The sequence below is a fragment of the Protopterus annectens genome, chromosome 4.part0 (genome assembly GCF_019279795.1).
Source record: "Protopterus annectens isolate FY-2018-M chromosome 4.part0, PAN1.0, whole genome shotgun sequence".
NCBI lineage: Eukaryota > Metazoa > Chordata > Ceratodontiformes > Protopteridae > Protopterus > Protopterus annectens.
Window position 1 is genome coordinate 1,312,485,854 of NC_056733.1, and position 13,773 is coordinate 1,312,499,626.

Consider the following 13,773-nt stretch of genomic DNA (forward strand, 5'->3'; position numbering starts at 1 on the left):
TTGTCTTAAGTAAGTTATCTTAGAAGTGTGTTTTCTTGTAGTAATAGCTAGATTAGTAGTAAAGATTAGACTAAGTTTTTTTCTGTTATGTCAGAACTGTACTACTGAATTATTTTAAGTTTCTGTGTGATCTCCGAACTCTTGAATAGCACAGTGGTGTAGTAGTATTATCTTGTGTTTTTAGTATTTATTATTAAATATTTTTAAACCCTTTTCCACTGTGGCTGGTTTGTGTAGAGATAAGTTTAGCTCTGGTGTACATTGCATATTTATAGAGTTTATTGTACAAAGCCACTCTAATAAGCCTTAGACTGTTTAGTCACACCTACTATTGGATAATAATATTGCGCAGTAATAATTGGACACCCTTTTAAGGGCCTTTGGGTAGCTGATATTATTATCTGTTGGTGGCAGTAATTACTGCCATATACTCTGGGTAAAGGGGCACAGCTGGAGAATCTGTGTCAGCCTTTCCCAGGAGTGTCTGTGAAGTTGTATAAATACTTATCTCAAAGTTTATTGTACAAAGCCACTCTAATAAGCTTTAGACTGTTTAGTCACACCTACTATTGTATAATAATGTTGCACAGTAATAATTGGACATCCTTTTAAGGGCCTTTGGGTAGCTGATAATTATTAGCTGGTGGTGGCAGCAATTGCTACCATATAGTCTGGGTAAATGGGCACAGCTGGAGAATCTGTGTCAGCCTTTCCCAGGAGTGTCTGTGAAGTTGTATAAATACTTATCTCAAAGTGTGTGTGTGTGTGTCAGCTACTTGGGCAGGGACACGAAGCACTGGTTGGACAGAGAGGGTACTGGAGGTTAGCTTGCCAGCTAGGCTGAGATCTGGACCCTATAGCTGTGCCAGTGGGGAGTCTTATTGGGGACCTGGGGAGGAAGGGGGCAACCAGCCCCAGACTGACTGTGATCTCTGTGTGCACTTAAGGGAAATTGTACTTTACTGTGTGCATTTGTTATCCTTTCCTCTTATATGAGACACCCTCTCAGGTGTTAGTGGTGAGGATTGAGGCTCCTTGATTGCTAGGCCAGGGTGCGGGCATCACAAGCCATGTTGGCAGTTAATCCCTCACCCAACAATGGCTTGTGTATAGCACCTTATTTTTCATACAGCTCATCTAAAACTTCATTTATTAGGGCTTGGAGATACCCTCTCTCTTGAAATATAAATATGTTATTAAACTCTACTTTCATATCATCAAGATGTGATGTCATATGGGCTATTCTTACCACTTGTCCCTTAATGATACTTCTTTTTTGTGTAAGTGGATGATTACTATGAAAATGTAGATATCCATTACAAAAGATGTCTTTCCTATAAATCACAGATCCAAATACATATATATCACGAGAACTATATCTATCCAAATAATTGATTCCTTTTCTATCATATATTATATCAAATGGGGTGCTGTATAGAAGCCATTGTTGGGTGAGGGATTGACTGCCAACACGGCTATAGATACAAGGCAGAGTAAGGAAGGTATATATGAAAGGGCTTGTGTATTGCAATATAATCTCCTATCAGATGAAATGAGCATTTTGGGCTAATTGTTATATTTTTAGGACAGATCAAGATATTTTGAAAAGAGTGGGTACAACACCAATATTTGTAAATAGCACAGGACCCAATTTTAAAAAATTGCTTGAAAGTAAAATGGATTCAACATATGTATCACTTTCAGACACAAATCCCTGTAGAATGTGTAGACAGTGCCCATACATCATAAAGAAAGGGCAGTTACTTTGAATAATAAATTACACAGCCAAGTTGTATTCGAGAAAGGTAACTGTTTGACAAATAGAATAGTATATTTGGCTATATGTACATCATGTCCACATTTTTATGTAGGCAAAATGGAATGTCCTTTAAAGAACAGGATTTATGAACACCTAAATGATATTAAAAATAAAAAAGTTTATAATGCACTATATAGACATGCACAGGTTTGCCAGAATTTTGAAAAATGTATATTTGGTATATTACAAGTCATTAGACTATAACCTAGAGGAGGGAACTGGAAAAATACGTTAAAAAAGAAAGAAACTGAGTGACAGTATAAGTTGGCTGCCATGTTCCCTCCGGGTTTAAATTACTCTATATCTATTGCACCCTTATTATATGAAAGAGCAAATGATATATAATGTATTGTGTATTAACATGTATTAGTGGGATACACATTTATGCTGCTATGGAGACTTATACATTTTATGTAATATAAAATATAATGAATGATTTTTATTAATAATCTAACTATTCTTGGAATGATGGCTTTAAAATGTCATAGTTTTAATTGCTTGCTCAGTCATGTGACTGTTACATCATTAATTGTTTGGGGTATTTAAATGTTTTAGTTTTTTGAGTGTATGTATTCTGATGAAGTTTCTCTTGCTATAAGATTAATATTTTTTGTTTCAATTAAATATTTAATTCACAGCTAGTGGTGTGTGTTTCTGGAGCCAATTTTATCTTTATTTTTATAGTTTTAATCATTTTTTACAGTTCTACACATATTTAAAAGTATTAGATAGTCTTGGATTCAAACCCTGTATCATCTGGGCTCAAAAGAAACACCTCAATTTACTTACACCTGCTGCCACAGAGTCACCTAAGCAACAGGTGTGTTTCTTACACTCAGTACTATCCAAAGTGTTGACTGCCATGCCTCTCTACTTAAAATGCTTGCACAGAGGTAAGCAAACTGATAGAACTTTAATAATTTTATCAGTGAACCAGAGGCTCTCTTTTGATAATTGCTAAACTATGTATAAATGGGGAAAACAGTATAAATGTGCATCCCACATGCACAAACACTTTGCTATCCATCTCACAAACCAGCTACTCGTTAGTGCACTATGGAAAGTGAACAATAGCATCTATTACTTTTGTATACTTCCCATTTAGTCTTCATTCCATGAAGGTACACATAAAAACACAACCAAAGGGAAGGCACTTTCTAAGGAAAGAACACATATTTATACTGTAGTCATGTGTTACGTAGACCCATGCACTCTTGAAACTTGGTCTCTCAATACTTGTTTATAAATAGATCAACTACACTACAGAAATAAAAAGTGCTTTCTTATATATCATGTGCATCTTTATACTAACAATACACATTCAGATTATCCAGTACTTGTAGTAATGTGGACAGTTGTTTGCATATAGTTTGTAAAGCTGTCTCTTAAAGTATAACTGCACACTGCAAACACAATAGCAAATACTATACTTTGCATGTTCATCAGTCTGGTAACATGCAGAACTTTAATATCTTGATGGTTGTGCATAGCTAGCCATCCATTTCATCCAGGCCTCCCAAAATATTCTCTCAAACATCCAATGATGATGTCATCCACTATAAATTGTGCGACAGCATTATAAAATTCAAATTTGTGCTGTAGCACTTGTGTTAAGTACTGAGTTTTGTAGCAGGTGTACATAATTAAGTAGGACTTTTAATATCACTGCAGTCAACGTGTGTGTGTGTGTGTGTGTGTGTGTGTGTGTGTGTGTGTGTGTGTGTGTGTGTGTGTGTGTGTGTCTAGCCAGAAGACTGTAACTGCGTATCCTTCAGTTATTAGTACAATCCCATGGAGTACCAGTATTGTGACAGTTGTACATGCCTACACATCCATTTAATTCCATCCTCACATCTTCTCTCAAGCATCCATTGATGATGTCACCCACTATAAATCTTTCTGCTGCATTATAAACATCAGACTTGTGTCATGGCCCTTTCATTAAGTACTGATTTCTTTAGATGGTGTACCTAGTTATGTAGGGTTCTAATCTCATTACGGTCAAGTATTGTGTGTGTGTCTACTCAGAAAAAATGTAACTGTGCCTTCTGTAGTCATCAGTACAATCCCATGGATTACCAATATTTTGACAGCTGTACATGCCTGCACATCTATTTAATTCAGGTCTCACATCTTCTATCAAACATCCAGAGATTATATCATCCACTATAAATTGTCCGGCAGCATTGTAAATGTCAGACTTGTGCAATGGCGCATGCATTAAATACTGGATTCTCTAGTAAGTTTACTTGGGTAGGGATTCTGTTCTCACTGCAGTCAAGTGATGTGTGTTTGTTCAGTTGGTTGACATTCAAGAAACCATTTTACACCTGCATGTGGGACACTGCTATTGCCATCCTCTTCTCACCAGACACTGCTGATGTCATCACTTATAAAGTGTTGTCTGACACTCTAAAAGTCACACATGTGCTGTGGCACTTGCATTAAATACTGAGTTCTCTAAATGGTGTACTTAGGTAGGGGTTCTGTTTTCACTGCAGTCAACTGGTGCATGCATGTATGTGTGTGTGTTTGTTCAGGTGGTTGACATTCCAGAGACCATTAAACACCTGCATGTGGGACACTGCTATTACCATCTTCTTCTCAGCAGATGCTGTTGATGTCATTAGTTATAATATGTTGTCCAACACTATAAAAGCCAGACTTGTGCTGTGGTGCATGTGTTAAGTACTGTGCTTTGTAAACCTTAGGTAGGGGTTCTATTCTCAGTGCAGTCAACAATCACATTGGTGACAATTTTAGAATGATATGTGAGTCCACAACTATGTCAAACCCTACTCCGAACATCTCGTTGTAGCATACAGTGATGATGTCATCCTGTATAGCATGCACTCTCACAGTATTCATTCAAACCTGTGGTGTGGCAGTAACATTGTAACTGTGTTTGCAGGCTACTTTACCTACACATATAGGGATTCTAATTTGTCAGCAGGCAACTTGCATATCTATGCATATACCTATCACTTTTGAGACAATTTTACATATGGATTTGACTCCACATCAATATACTTACACTCCTCCCAACACATTCTTCTCAGCATACAGTGATGTTCTCATGCTTCATAAAATGCAACCTGACAAAGTTGCACTCAGACATATGTGATGCTGCTAATGTGACATTGCATGCCATTCATCTTCTATACCTACACAGGTGTAATGTTCAAATCTGTCCCAGTCTAATGCCGTGTGTATGTGCATTTGGTGGTATGTTATGATAATTGTATGATCTTTGGAATTGCTCTTCATTTCACTACCACTTGTGGGATCCTTCATGTAGCCCCATGCATCCGCCATCCTCCTTTTTCCTCTAGCTAAATGGCATCCTTCCTGCAGAGGAGTGGAGGATATCCTCATGTCAAATACACATACACACATCATGAAACAAAGTCCTTTCATGAGTCTCTGCAAGACATCTCCAGATTACTGCATGTGTGACTTCTAATTCTGTCATGATATGGCCCACATGTCCCATATGGACAGTATCAGTATGTAACACAATCCAACAAGTATACACACACACACACACACACACACACACACACACACACACACACACAATAGTCTTACTATCTTCTATAATATAGATATAGGGATTTTTTGTGGTATAATAATGGCTAGGATTTGATGTGATGTTGGCCATTAGCCTAATAATGTCCTATGACCCTATGCACAGTTGACATGTCAGTGTTGCTGTCATTGACATGTGCTATATTCAGGTGTGCATGTACAGCATGGCTAAAAGAGGGTCTTACAATCTGTGATGTGAACGTATGGATTGTAGGGCATTGATGCCATTTCAGTGCATGCCCCTTCTATAACAGCTGAAGTAATATGCCTCCCGAGAACTATTGACATGGAATGATACACTTGTATGTATATTGTTGGCGTATTGGAACATGTGTTTTTCTAGTGGAGCAGATCAACCTTCTACATGGTTTACATTCCACCATCACAGTGACACTTGCAGCATGGCACAGGTGTGCATATGTCTACATACCATTGTTAAATGATCTGTGACACACATCAATATAAATTCATATTGATTATATTGTCACATAAGTCTTGTCTCATACACGTATTGTTACAATACATCACATGTTTTGATGCAATTGCAACCTTTTAGAATTCATTGTATGTGCAGCTATGCTGTTATATCCAAGGATTATTTAGGTGGTCAGTAGCACCATTGTGTGACTATTAGCATTTGTGGGAGGAAGTGTTTTGAATGAGCCACAAACAACTGATCTGTAATGTGTGCTGATATGACATCAGGCCATTCAAACACAACCTGCCCATGAAACACATATAGGCATATGTTGTGCAAGTGATGCAAGTGCGTGGTATTGGTATAGTTATATGACTGTGTGCATAGTAACAGTGTGTGAAATGTGATGAATGACCAAGGTTGTATTTGGAGGTCTTTTATAGGTTCATAGGTATGTACTAGGCTATCGGCCCAAGGGCCTAAGTAAGCCTGGCCAACAAGGTTCCCTGGCTTACGCCACCCAAGGAAGTTATTTTCCTGTGCCCCTGTCAAGCAAAGCCACAGTAGTGATCCCCAGGGTGTATTTACTATTTCCCATCCACTCATCAAGATTTTTCTTGAAGAGTGCTAATGAGGAACTTTGCTTGACATAGATGGGTAGCTTGTTCCAGAGTATGAGAAGTCTCTGGGACATGAATCTATCCCTCCAGCATGTCTTGTTTATTGTTTCACAAATCATTTATTCTAGCACATGTGAAATATTAAGGGGAATACACAACTAAGCACAGATCTGTATGTGGATGACTCCAGACATACCTGACCAGAGGAAATTAAATAATCTGCTTGCTGACAGTTTGTCTAACACATCAGCCCCTGTCACCACTGGCTATCACCCAAAGTATACATGCAAACATTACTGAGTTTTATTCTAAGGAGGGCAGCTCATCTGTGTGCTCTCTATGGCTAGTAACGTAGATTCATTGAGCTCTAACAACACCACAGGTTGTCTATAGCATGACTCAAAACGTGACCTACCAGACACAGTTGGATCCATAATTGAAGATAGTCTCCAGACAAGCTATGTTTCCATTGAAAGGTGTACATCAACATGTTTCCTTCTCACCTTACAGAAACAGATGCTTGGTGCCAGAGCCATGGGCTCAAGCTCAATGCCAAGAAATGTATTGTTATCCCCTTTGGGAAAAAACATGTATCCATGAATTACCATATAGGTGGCAGTACACTAAACACAGAAAGTGTGATAAGAGACTTAGGGACACAGGTGGATAGTGGTCTCACCTTCGATAACCACATTGCCACAACAGTCAGGAAATCCTTGTATGTGGCACACCTCATTTCATCCAGAAAGAAGGAGGTCATTGTCCCACTGTACTCATCCTTTATTAGACCCATTATAGAATACAATTTGGTATGTACCTCTCAAGACATCTGCAACAACTGGAAAGGCCTCAGAAATACCTCACTAAAAGAATCACAGGCCTAAAGCAGATGCCCTACGCTGATCGCCTTAAAAAACTCCAGCTATACTCTGTACTCAGAGGCGATCTCTGCTTAACATACAAGGCCATGTCTAACCCAGAGCTGTTGGACATGCTACACTTAAAGAAATCCCAATCCCTCAGAGCTACACGCTCCAGGGATCTAAACCTTGTCATCACAATAAACAAAACATGCTGGATGGATAGGTTCTTGACCCAGAGACTCCCCAGACTCTGGAATAGATTGCCCATACATGTCAAGCAGAGTGCCTCTTTGGACCTCTTCAAGAGGAACCTTGACAATTGGATGGGAGAAAGGAAATTCACCCCAGGGATCACGCCTGCTAGACAGGGGTCCAGGAAAGTAAATAATGTGGGAAGAAATAGCCAGGGAATTGTTATGGCTAGGCTTGTATAGGCCCTAGGGCTGATAGCCTAGTACCAATCTATGAACCTATGAACCTATGGGGATGACCATCACCTGATACATGAAGTTATGGGCACATCCTGGCTCTCCTCATCTGAGAGATAGACCAATGAGTCATCATAGACATTCACTAAAAGGGCACAGGTAATAGCTTGACTGTGTACCAAACTCATGTTTGATTTGTTAAGGCTACATAATGTTTGTTAAATCTGTCTTCTGTCATCAAGATGGTTACCAAGGGCATGCATGATGACAACACTCTCATCCTGCATAACTTGACCTGATCAAGGCATTTGACACAAATTCACAGTCAGGTATTACAGAGAAACTGCCTCAAGTGGCCAAAAACACATATGTCATCAAGTGGGTAGACAACTGGATCACATATGTGACAGATAAATATGTTGCAGTGTGTGAAGTCATCTCTACCTAGAGTCCAGTGACCAGATCCAGGGTTCTGAGCTATGCCCTTTTCTGTCCATTATATAAGTCACAGACATCAAAACTGACTTACACATCCTTTCTCCAACCAGCTTTGTGGAGGACTGCAGATTGTGGACAATCATTGAATTCAAGTTTGGTATTGGTATAATACAGATGGTGTGGGTGGCCACGGTGGTGCAGTGGTTAGCATTGCCGCCTCACAGCAAGAGGTTCTCTGGTTTGATTCTTGGCTGGGGTGCCTTCTGTGCGGAGTCTGCATGTCCTCCCTGTGGTCGCATGGGATTCCTCCGGGTGCTTCGGTTTCCTCCCACATCCCAGAGACATGCAGTAGGTGGATTGGACACTCCAAATTGGCCCTAGGTGTGAGTGTGTGTGTGTGAGTGTGTGTGTGTGTGTGTGTGTGTGTGTGTGTGTGTGTGTGTGTGTGTGTGTGTGTGTGTGTGTGTGTGTGTGTGTGTGTGTGTGTGTGTGTGTGTGTGTGTGTGTGTGCCTTCTGTGGAAGGTTGGGTGCTGGGCTGGTAACTCGACACCGTAAAATTCCACTGCCAAGCATGAGCAGACAGATGATCCACTGTGGCGACCTCCGACCGGAAAAAAGCCAAAAGAAGAAGATTGGTATAATATGGATGGTATCAACACTCACAAAGGATTGCTGCCATAGCAATGGTGATATGGTAGATGAAGAAAAATCATGGGAGGATTAGTTCCATTATGAAAGCAAATGTAGAATATAATTACAATATAGACAACACACCCCTATGAGCAGACCAAGTGGTATGTGACCTGTGAACTCAGGTAGATTGTATGCAGAATGTCCACCAGCATGTGCACACCATGGTGACAACTACCTTGCATGTAACACAATTCCTGAGTATGTAGTAGGGTAATGATAGATTTTTTCCATAAGCTTGGGACATAGCATTCCGAGAGAGATCAATTTATTAGTATGCTGACTGGGTATGCAATTGCACTTGATGCTAGTTTTAAATATTCGGGGGGGGAGTTTGTCCAGAGAGAGAGAGAGAGAGAGTAGGGTTTAAGTTTATTGAGAAGTTTGCATATTTGTGAGATAGGAATGGGCTAGATGGAGAATGAAGGTGTTGTTGGATTATTAATGCAAGAGTCTAGCATAGGGAAAGTTTTATTATTATGTGAGGAGTCTGTTGTAGGATCTTTGATTAGGTTTTGAATAGTAGTAATGAAATGCGTGTTAAAGTCATGAGAGATTTGCTGTGGGCTTTTGTCAGATGTTGGGGATGGGTTTTGTCGTGTGCCAGGATTAAGTAACACGGAAACTGATTTCCAAAACTTATTAGGGTTGTTGTTTGCGGTGGATAGCTGCGAGGAAAAGTAGCTTTTCTTATCTTGTATGACTAGTTTTTTGCAATTGTTTCGGAGTTGCTTATAGGCAATTTCGGTTTGTTTAGTTTTACATTTTTGCCACTATTTCCATGCTTTATCTCTATGAAGGAGGTTTTGTTTTGTTGATTTAGTTAGCCAAGGGGCATGGTTAGCCTTGGTATGTTTGGTTCGAGTAGGGGCTAAGCTATTTAGTGTGTCCAGAAAGAGTTTGTTGAAATAGTTAACGGTATCATCTAGGGGGAGCGATTTTAGTGGGAGCCAGTTTTTGGATTTTAGGATACTTACAAATTTATCTTGGTCAAAGTGGGAGAGATTTCTGGAAGTTTTGTAGGTATGCGTTTTTGGTATTTGGAGGTGGGTCCTATGGGTGAATGCTGGGAGGTGGTCACTTAGTATATCAGGTGAGGTACCTGATTGGAATAATTTTGTGGGTGAGATACTAATATCCAGTCTAATAATTAAACATGTCTGCTTTAATATCAGAGTTACATATGTAAAATGATAGTCACAAAATTTTATGACTGTGCAATTGTAACGCGATCACAAAAACTGCACTCTTGCTACTGGAATCTTTTATGAAAAAAGTACATTATTGTGCAACTGTAACGTGATCACAAAAATGCACTCTTGCTACTGGAATATTTTATGAAAAAGTACATTCTGTAAGTTTCATCAATACCTTTATCTTTTTAATCTGCTATGACCCCTATGAAATACAGTGTATTCAGCAGCACCATCTAGTCCAGATTCTCTGCGTAGATGATCTTATCCTACCCAAAGTATAGAGATATAAATAAAAGGTTTTGATGTTTAAACATTTTTGAGTTGAGGTCATCCTGCTCCTGGTCTGGTTCAGACAAGCCTGCTATTTCTGCCCATCCCACCATAAGCTAGGCAGACTTTTGATGTCAGTAGAATCATACCCAGTCAGCTGATGAGGCATTTGTGCAGCATATTTTCTAGCTGCTCAGATCTCATGGCAAGTTCCAGAGTTCCTATGCTTACTGGCTGAAGATGTATTTACTTTATTTATTCATACTTTTTTTCCAGGTTAGTCCACTATGCCAATGCTGTTTTTTCAGTGAAGACCTGAGGTGGTAATTCAAACTAACTAGCAAGGGCATTGGGGAACTTCCCTTATTCTTAGCTCCTGCAAGTACTTCAGTGGGCCAGAGGGTGGATTCTGTGCGGATTTTAATGAGTCTGTGTTACATTCTGCAGATGAAGGTATCAGGCATATTGAAATAACAAAGTTTACTGATAGACGATTGTCAGACAACAAACTTGTTGAACTGATAACAGCAGATGAACTTTGTTTTTCAGATGCCACCAAATGGAGTCAAATAATGGAAAAAATTGATTCTGATCTATATCTTCACCTGGAAATGATGTCAGAGAACTATAAAGGTGAAAGATGTCCAGTTCTTCTCTTTGGTATTCAGGAAATACAGAGGCTTCAGGCCTGCAGTTTGTTCTAAAGGAATTGCATACATTTTATGCTATAATCATGAACAATGGCCAGAAGAAGACAAATTCTGCTTCACAGCATGTATCTAAGTTTCCAATTGTTAGAATTACATCTAAAAAAGATTCTCTTATAAACATATATAAAGTGTGGGATACATTAGTTGTACCTTTAGGTATTACGCTACTGGACATTATAATATTAATTCATGTTGGAAAGGACAATTATTGTAAAGTGACTTTTGAAACTATGGGCATTGCAGAAGTGCATCTTGCCAAGTGTGAATTAAAAATGTTATCTTCTCCTTAGAATGCTTTTACCTTTATAGGAAGTAATTTAGCTGCCAAACGGCATCTTCTTGTTCAGTTCAGAACTGTTTATGTTGACATTAATGATGTAATTTTTTGAGTTACATTGCAAACAAGTTTAAGATGTTCATACATTTTTTTGAAGATTGACACTTATGGAATGGTAGCTAAGAAGTTTGTAACTTTGTACATATTAATTATAGTTCTAAATATTATTAAGTATAGGGTTTATGTTATGTGCAAACGACAGCCTTAGTTTATTTATTTATTTATTTATTTTTGCGGTACTTATATGTACTGGTGAGCTCTTGTGACAAAATAAAATGCTCCCAGAGTGGATAAACAAGGCATACTGTTACAACTTGTGAAGATTTTTATAGGAAATATAAACAACCAGAACATTTTTGGGCAGATTTCTGTAAAATTATAGAACTAGAAGAACAGGAATTAGGACTACTAGAAATGAAGGTCTGTTTCAGACAAAGTGGATCCTAAGGATATTATAGACATGCACATCCAGGAGCAGGACAGTGATACAGAAGAGGCTATGAATGCACATAGTATAGATTCTGAATATGAGGATGGTACCAATGGTTATATTGTTATAAGTGAAGAAATGTTGGCTGATAGTACGGAAGAACCTGTAGGAAATCCAAATCCAGTAGGAAAAAGGGATTGAAAAAAAAAATAAACAACACATAAAAAATTGCCAAAAAAGAAGGGACAGCCCTCTTTTTTGCTGTTTAAATGTTAATAGCTTAATCAATGATAAGAGCTACTTTTTAATCTTAAATTTGTGTAGAAGTATGAGAGCTGATTTTATATGCCCAACTAGTATTTGAAAGCTAGATATGTGGAAAAAGCACTAGACTGAACACATCTGCATGGGGGAAGGGCAGTATGACTTGGTCTTTCGGCCCCAATAGATGCTGTGGCATTTCTGTATTGTATTAATCTTGCTTTAAGTTTTTAGATGTGAGAATAGCTTTACCAGCTAGAATGCTAATATGTTTCTTCTACCTTTCTTTAGCTGTTACACAGATCCTATGTATATATGTGCACACTGCTAGTACCCACTGAAAAGAGTATTTCATAAATTAAAAGAATATGTTGCAGCCAATATGATTATTATTTTATTGGGAGATTTTAACTGACATTTAAGAAAACCTAAATCCATGAACAATACGAATATTAAATTGTTGTGGGATGGGCTTGCATGTGGTGATCTAACATTAGGCTGACGTATGGCTCATACTATTTACAAGGCTATATTAAAACTGAAATTGATTATTTTGCATACTCTACAACTTTCAGGTTATGTACTTTAAAACACTGATGTTGCTTTTACAAGCTATTTGAACTTGCCATTTCATATTACTTATAATAAGTGCATATACAAAGGGAAAAGGATAAAAAAGCCGACGTGATGGGTAACTGATACTACCAAGTGGCAGTATGACAATAACCTACTTTGGGAGCAAGATATGATGATAATTTCATTTATGCTTCTTGGACTTCGTGGTGGATTAAAAATTAAATATAGAAATATTTTTGAGATGTGGGAAAAAGAAAAAAAAAAGAATTTATCACTTTATGTGGAAATCTTATGAATACTCTTAGATTTGAACCATAATAACATGCAAAAAGTTGGGAGATTATTGAATATTATAAATAAGGAAAGATTAGAATGTGTGCTATAAAATCAAGATATATTACACAAGGTAGCAGAAAAGACATATCACCAGCTTTTAGTAAAAAGATTTAAAAAGATAAATATTTGATGCAGTCCATATTAAAACCTATATGCAAAGTTGTCTCAAGTCAGGAAGATCTATACAAATGAATATTTTTGGAAGATGTGTATAAGCAATATTTTGTTCTACAACATACATGTGTTTGATCATTGTCTACAGAGGATAATGCTGTCTTGTGTAAACAAATATCAGTGAAAGAACTTGAAAAAGTATTATGTTATTTACCTAGTGATTCCTCTCCAGACCCTGATAGGGTTCCTTATAACTTTTATACTGTAATGGAAATTTTCCAGACTTAAAATATTTCTGAAATTTTTGAATTAATAGTTAAAAGATGGAGCTTTAGTTAAAACTATTTGTCAAGAAGTTATAAGATTCATTTTATTAAAAAAGGGACAAAACTGACTTTAGTAACTGGAGACCAATTACTCTACATAATATTGGCTATACCATTTTTAAAAGGTGCTACAATATAGATGGAACACAGTACTTAATAATAAACTACAGGCCATTTTTCTTTGGTACTAAAGGAAAATTTATTACATAAATATTAATGCAAATCAGGGAAATTGTACCTAATTTACCAAATGGGAAATTCAACATAAGACCAATAAATACAAATAAAAATATTGAAAACTGACACTGACAACTTACTTATTCTCCAAAATATTAAATGTATTCTACCAGAA